The sequence below is a fragment of the Mus pahari genome, chromosome 8, assembly GCF_900095145.1.
Source record: "Mus pahari chromosome 8, PAHARI_EIJ_v1.1, whole genome shotgun sequence".
Classification (NCBI taxonomy): Eukaryota; Metazoa; Chordata; class Mammalia; order Rodentia; family Muridae; genus Mus; species Mus pahari.
The window spans coordinates 27,121,324-27,129,882 of NC_034597.1; positions in this window are offsets into that span (position 1 = coordinate 27,121,324).

Consider the following 8,559-nt stretch of genomic DNA (forward strand, 5'->3'; position numbering starts at 1 on the left):
GTCAAGGGCAGGGTAGAAACCCTGAATTGGGATTAAAGTTTTCTATAACAGACTCTAGTATTGAAAGCACCATACTTCAGACACAGGACTTGGAGGAGCTAGAACTGGCACGGGAGTGGTCTATGAACACTAGCATTCACAATAACAGAAAGTACTATACAAGCTGCCAGGAAGAAAGGCAGTCATTAGTCCTACTCAGTTGTAAACCTTCCAAACTGAGACTATGACTGACACGGTCCAGTGTCTTCCAAAGTTACAACAGTGGCATTTATATCTTGAGAGTAACTATCAGCTGCCTATTGGACTTATGGTCCACTAAAGGGGAGGGAATTCATGCTTAATACTGTAAACCTTGCCATATACTGAAAATACCCATGGCTGGATATGGACTGTAGAGGAGAACCCGCAATTTCTACTTTCCTAAATTCTTCGTTGTATTCAAAATACTTATCCATATATCAACAAACAAGTTGATATTTACCCTTCATTAGAGAGGTGTCTTTCTGTAACAACTAGGGACTACTGAAGAAATCCACAACTGTTTAGAATGCAGAGGCCAACTGACCATGGAGTACCAGATCCCAACTGATAACATCTGCAGTGAAATTCCTATACCTAAGGCCCAGGAAACTCTGAGGGAGAGACAGTGAAAGATTTTAAGTACCAGAAGACATGGGCGCCTTGGACAAATGGTATTTTCTCTACAGGGCAGGGAAACTACACCCATGCAATCTCCGCAGCATGGCTGTCTAAACAAGCCCTGTGTCATAGTAACACCAGCTGACATGCCAACATGAGTCCAGGGATACTCAGCTCCCTGACAAGGCCCCCAACCCTAGGTGAAGAGCCACAAGCAATGAGTGGCTACTGAGAGGGATAATTGGTCTTTTTCCAGGGATAGGCCCCCCGATAGGCTTTCCAGTCCCAAGAGGTCAGCCCCAAACACATACACATATAAACAACACTAAAGTTAATTAAGCATGCTGGACATACACACATAATTTATAGCATAATATATGCAAATGATACACACACATGACACTAATGATTAAAGATAAAAATGGTAATTAGAGAAAGAGTTGGTAGGAGTTCATGGAAGAAGTTGGAGGGGAAGCAGGACGGGGAGGGGGTGGATAAATGTAGTACTAATGGAAGAAATTCTCAAAGTACAAAAGGTTTAAAATTTAAAAAGTAGAAATAATAAAAGAAAAGTGAAAACAAATTCCATAGACAGGAGAAGTCTATAGAGCTCAAAGGTGCAGTGACTCGACCATGTTTCTTAGTGAGCTGTCCATGATAGAGTGACAGGGTACTTTTTAAATCACTGTTCTTGTCAAAAATTAGGTTAAAAATCAGACACTCATTAAAAAGAAACAGGAATTAAGGAACATTCTTTAAGATAACTATCCCTAGATAATTTTGAAGGATTGTCCAAAAATATCAGTATCAAAATAAGCAACAAATACAATAGGATCGGTGTTAGATTAATGAAGCCTAAAGGCATACAAGAAAAAAAACACACACAGTGTGATCATGTATTCATTCCTAGGTGGGAGACATGGCTGTAGATGATATCAGTGAAACAACTTAGTAGATTCTGACCATTTTTCTATTAGCTTTGAACTTTATATTATATAATTATTTTGCATTAATTTTATAAGCGTAATGTGTCTATACAACACCTGGTCTTTGTTCCACAGAGATCAATGTTATTGCCATAGAGAAATGCAAACATTTCACTTTATGTCAAAATTAATATAAAGTGAGATGAGATGTTTCATGGAGAAGTTGATATAAAGATATTATCAATATCAAAACGGAGCAGTGCCTACCTGTAGCATCAAAGGAGTGGGGAAGACAGAGAGGCTGGCCTTCTGCACTGCTGACAGTGGCTTTTAAACTTTTTATCGATCCTTTTTTTGTGTGTGTGTTGATTAATAAATATTTGATTGTTGACTTTTTCTCAATGTTTTTCATAATTCCAGTTTCAAAAGGTGGGGTGAGGTCAGGGAAAGAGACAGACAAGAAGCCTCATTGGGGGTGGAGGAGCAGAACCATGGTTGTGATAGAAAGAAGGAACGAGAAGTAAGAAGCTGTTTGTAAAACATCTTCTGAATATTATTTTCTATACAGGGAAGGGGGGAGGCAAATGTTAAGAGACTGTGGGCATTAGTGAATTTATTTCCTTCTCGGGTAGGTGATACAGAATATGTTTCTGTAGGAAAAGAGAGAAAAATGTTGAACCCAGAGGAAGCTACAAAAGCATGAGATGCTTGAGGATGGTACAAGTGGAACTGGGGACGGCGAGTGCAGTGATCACTCTGAAGAAGTCAGCTTCCTAGACTACTGTGCTAGAAGGAGGCCCAGGTGACCCTAATGTAAGATGTTTTCCAGGTGTAAGTGCTAGAAAGCCATGTCTTTCCTTAGTGAGACATGATACCAGTATCTTGTTAGTTTCTCTTCAGCCTCTACAGACAGCCTTCTTCTTGCTCATGCAAGGAACCTTGTTTCCTTCTTCCCAAATGCCTTTGCACATATACTGCCCAAAGTGATTAACTTTCTGCCTCCTCTCACCTGATTAATATTTTCATGTCTTGAAAATCAAACAACAGCCCATGTGTATACATGCCCACATACGTGCACATGCACACATACATGTGCCAGAGAGGACAAGCTAGAGGAAGAGGGGAAAGGGAGAGGTGGCTAAAGAATGGGGGAGGAGGAGGGGGAGGGGGAGCAGAGGGAGGATGGAGAGGAAGAGGAAGAGAGAGAGAGAGAGAGAGAGAGAGAGAGAGAGAGAGAGAGAGAGAGAGAGAGAGAAATATCTTCCCCTCTTCTCACATTTCCTGCTGGGATCACATATCCATTCATTGAGGCTATACCCCCATGAGACAGCATGTACTGTGTATTCAGTATGCATTTTTCTTTTGCTCAGCCCCCTGGCATAGAGCCTAGCATCTTATAGGTGCCATTTTTGCATGCATGAATATATGAATAAATGTAGTTTGTGTGGAAGTAGTCTTAGAAATATTTGAAGAAGTCAGATTTGTCATCAAGAAATGTTATTAGCAGTAACGCTTCTGCTCAATGATCAAATGCACTAATGTATTTAAACCAATATGTCTTATGTTCATTTAGACAGCCATTCATTAATAAACATGCAGTTAGCAGCAAGACGGTGGCAGGTAGGCAACATTGTGGGAGAGGAAAATGGTCACAGAAGCAATTCAGTTTTTTCATAAGAATACTTCTATGCAAACAACCCTAGATTTGAAATTGTATAGTTTAAATATAAATTCTGAGCCTTTTTTCTTCAAATTTCCTGGCATTAGTCGTGTTTCCTCAGTCTTTCAGGCTGCTCTTTCCTTATTAGTGTGATGATACTGATTCATCCTTTACAGTATTTTTGAGAAGATTGCCTATGACAACCTATTTAAGGCAATTTGGTGACTAGTGCAGTGTGTCCTGCTCTTGATTAATATCTGAGTAAGAGGCAAGGCAGGGATGGGAGACTTGGTTCAGCATGTAGAAATGCTTGTGTACAGGCCTGACAACCTAGGTGAGATCCATAGGTTCCACGAATGTCAGAAAAGTTCCATAGTTGTCCTCTGATCTCTACATATATGAGCATGCACCACACACACACACACACACACACTATATATATATATATATATATATATATATATATATATATATATATATATATATATATATATATTATAAAACTAAAAAATAAATGAGGCAGGAAACTAGGGCTCCAGGTATGTGGGAATCCTATACATTACGGGGGCTGGGACACTGATGTTAAAAAAGCCTTTGGTTGAATCTTGGGTTCTTAGGGCAATAATACAGTGTTGTAGCTGGGAAGTATTTAAAATTCATATAGCCTAAGTATAGGTGTCTTTTATAGGTAAAGGCTCTTGTGAAGGAAATGTATTTCAGTTCCTGGGCTTCATCCTGGAGCTGAGGACTAGTCTGTATGTTAGAGGCAGCACACATCTTCCTCTGCCCTGGTTTGTGGGGGGTTCTCTGCTGGGGTGCTAACAGGCAAGCTATTTTGAGGCAGGAGTTGTGTAAAGAAAGGCTCACAGCAGTGCTCAGGCTTGGTCCTGCCATTGTGCTGGCCTCCTGTGATGCCTCTGTCCTTCCAAGGCACTTTGTGCCAGCAGGAATGTGAGGCAAGTTGTGAAATTCAATTAATTCTACAGCCAGCCCACATACTTCCCTCCAGGGTTGGCCCTGTCAGGACCAGGCAGTGCTAACAGCTAGGTCTGAAAATGAGATTTTAAGACTCATCTCATCCCTTCCAGCAGCAAACTCTTAAGTTTCCCTCTACTGTCTCCTTTTTCCTCCTCCCATTTACCGCTAACTACATAGACCACAAAAAATAGATTGATACATGTTTCTAAGTATGGGAACATCCCCATGTGTTCCCATATTTAAGAAACAAAGTTGGGATTTAATTATGGGATTGCTTTTGTGGCAGCTAGGAGAGTGACTAAAGCAATTCCTTCACTGTCTCTGAAGTTCTAGCAGATACGCAAAAGTAAGCACAGGTATAAGGTCAAAGCTTTAGAGTTGATCCTATAATCCATAAATAAAGGGTTTCCAGTTAATCTACACCAAATGGGGGTCACCAGTTCTGGGCATAAATTCTGTGGATAAGGAAGTGAAGGGCAGGATTATAGCCTGAGGTGAGAACATGGAGTCCCATTGCCCTACCTTAGACTCAGATGCCAGAGAGACAATAGAAAATGGTTCCAGGATCTCATTACAGTTTTGAAGCAAATCCAATGGTATTTCAAATCAGCAAGAATTGTGGGAAGGGATGAAAGTCTTCACTACAATTTTCCCCTCTATGGAGTGCAATAAATTTTCACAGTCTATGGACCAATGAGCGAAGGGAAATCATGAGTCTTCTACGGCATTCTGCAGAATATTTATGCTTTTATAGATTGAATATGGGACTTCAGTTAAATTCGCGTGGCAGATGTTCACTTTTGGAGGCGTAAGGGCTTTTGTTTAAAGCTCAATCTTATCTTTCTTTTCTTTTATTTTCTCTTTATTTTATTTTTATTAGATATTTTCTTTGTTTATATTTCAAATGTTATCCCCCTTCCTGGTTTCCCTTCTGAAAATTCCCTATCCCCTCCCCACTCCCCTGATTACCAACACACCCACTTCCACTTCCTGGCCCTGGCATTCCCCTATACTGGGGCATAGAACCTTCACAGCACCAAGGTCCTCTCTTCCCATTGATAATCAAATAGGCCATCTTCTGCTACATATGTAGCTGAAGCCATGAGTCCCAACATGTGTTTTCTTTGGTTGGTGGTTTAGTCCCTGGGAGCTTTGGGCATACTGGTTAGTTCATACTGTTGTCCCTCCTATGGGGCTGCAAACCCCTTCAACTCCTTGGGGACTTTCTCTAGCTCCTTCACTGGGGACCCTGTGCTCCATCCAATGGATGGCTGTGAACATCCTCTTCTGTCAGCAAGCTCTTGTTGGCATCCATCCATAGTGTCTGGGTTTGGTGGTTATATATGGGATGGATCCCCAGCTGGGGCAGCTTCTGGATGGTCATTCCTTCAGCCTATGCTCCATACTTTGTCTCTGTAACTCCTTCCATGGGTATTTTGTTACCCCTTCTAAGAAGGATTGAAGTATCTACACTTTGGTCTTCTTTCTTCTTGAGTTTCATGTATTTTGCAAATTGTATCTTGGGTATTGCAAGCTTCTGGGCTAATATCTACTTATCAGTGAGTGCATATCATTTATGCTCTTTTGTGGTTGGGTTACCTTACTCAGGATGATACCCTCCAGATCCATTCATTTGCCTAAGAATTTCATAAATTCATTGTTTTTAATAGCTGAATAATACTTCATTGTGTAAATGTACCACGTTTTCTGTATCCATTCCTCTGTTGAGGGACATCTGGGTTCTTTCTAGCTTCTGGCTATAATAAATAAGGTTTTCATGAATATACTAGAGTACATGTACTTATACAAGTTTGATCATCTTCTGGGTATATGCCCAGGAGTGGTATTGCTGAGTACTCAGGTAGTACTATGTCCAATTTTCTAAGGAACCACCAAACTGATTTCCATAGTATTTGTACCAGCTTGCAATCCCACCAACAATGGAGGAGTACTCCTCTTTCTCAATATTCACACCAACATTTGCTGTCACCTGAGTTTTTCAACTTTGCCATTCTGACTGGTAAGAGGTAGACTCTCAGAGTTGTTTTGATTTGCATTTCCCTGATGACTAAGGATGTTGAACAGGTTTTAGGTGCTTCCAAGCCATTCAGTATTCCTCAGTTGAGAATTCTTTGTTTAGCTCTGTACCCCTTTTTATCAGGGTTATTTGTTTCTCTCAAGTCTAACTTCTTGAGTTCTTTGTATATATTGGCTATTAGCCCTCTATTGAATGTAGGATTGGTAAAGATCTTTTCCCAATCTGTTGGATACCTTTTTGTCTTATTGACAATGCCATTTGCCTTACAGAAGCTTTGCAATTTTATGAGGTCTCATTTGTCAATTCTTGATCTTACAGCACAAACCATTGGTGTTTGTTTGGTTCAGGAATTTTCTCCCCATGCCCATATGTTCAAGGCTCTTCCCCACATTCTCCTCTATAAATTTCAGTTTGTCTGGTTTTATGTCCTTGATCTACTTGAACTTGAGTTTTGTACAGGAGAGAAGAATGGATCAATTTGCATTCTTCTACATGCTAACATTTTTAACAAATGGTGCTGCCAGTTGAGCCAGCACCATTTGTTAAAAATACTGTATTTTTTCTACTGGATGGTTTTAGCTCCTTTGTCAAAGTTCAAGTGACCATAGGTGTGTGGGTTCATTTCTGGATCTTCAATTCTATTCCATTGATATACCTGCCTGTCACTGTACCAATACCATGAAGTTGTTGTTTTTTTCCAATTTTTTATTAGGTATTTACTACATTTACATTTCAAATGCTATCCCGAAAGTTCCCTATACCCTCCCCCCNCCCTGCTCCCCTACCTACCCACTCCCACTTCTTGGCCCTGGTGTCCCCCTGTACTGGAACATATAAAGTTTGTAAGACCAAGGGGCCTCTTCCCAATGATGGCTGACTAAGCCATCTTCTGCAACATATGCAGCTAGAGACATGAGTTCTGGGGGTACAGGTACATATTGGTGTTCCACCTATAGGGTTGCAGACCCCTTCAGTTCCTTGGGTACTTCTCTAGCTTCTCCATTGGGGACCTTGTTTTCCATCAAATAGTTGACTGTGAGCATCCACTTCTGTGTTTGCCAGGCACTGGCATAGCCTCACAAGAGACAGCTATATCAGGGTCCTTTCAGCAAGGTAGTAGAGCTCTGTACTGCTTGGTAGTACAGTGTGAGGTCAGGGATGGTGTTTCCACCAGAAGTTCTTTTATTGTTGAGAACAGTTTTTGCTATCCTAGGTTTTTAGTTATTCCCGATTAATTTGCAAATTGCCCTTTCTAAATCTCTGAAGAATTTAGTTGGAATTTTGATGGGGATTGCATTGAATTTGTAGATTGCTTTNNGTAAGGTGGCCATTTTTACTATATTAATCCTGCCAATGCATGAGCATGGGAATTATATCTAACTTCTGAGATCTTCGATTTCTTTCTTCCGAGACTTGAATTTCTTATCATACAGATCTTTCACTTCCTCAGATAGAGTCACACCAAGGTATTTTATATTATTTTTGACTATTGTGAAGGGTATTGTTTTCCTAATTTCATTCTCTGCCTGTTTATCCTTTGTATAGGGAAAGGTCACTGTTTTGTTTGAGTTAATTTTATATCCAGCTACTTCACTAAAGTTGTTTATCAGGTTTAGAGGTTCTTTGGTAGAATTTTTGGGGTCAGTTATATATACTATAATATCATCTATAAATAGAGATAGCTTGACTTGTTCCCTTCCAATTTGTATCCCTTTGATTTCCTTTTGTTGTCCAATTGCTCTGGCTAGTACTTCAAGTACTATATTGAACAGGTAGGGGGAAAGTGAGCAGCCTTGTCTAGTCCCTGATTTAGTGAGATTGCTTCAAGTTTCTCTCCATATAGTTTGATGTTGGCTGCTGGTTTGCTGTATATTGCTTTTACTATGTTTAGGTATGGACCTTGAATTCCTGATCATTCCAAGACTTTTATAATGAAGGGATGTTACATTTTGTCAAAGACTTTCTCAGCATCTAATGAGATGATCATGTGGTTTGTTTTCTTTGAGTTTGTTCATATAGCAGATTATGTTGATGGATTTGTGTATCGAACCATCCCTGCATCCCTAGGATGAAGCCTACTTGATCATGATGGATGATCATTTTGACATGTTCTTGGATTTGGTTGGCAACAATTTTATTGAGTAATTTTGCATCGATATTGCAAAGGGAAATTGGTCTGAAGTTCTCTTTCTTTGTTGCATATTTATATAGTTTAGATATAAGCATGATTGAGGCTTCATAGAAAAAATTGGGTAGAGTACCTTCTGTTTCTATTTTGTGGAATAGTTTGAGGAGAGTTGGAATTAGGTTTTCTTTGA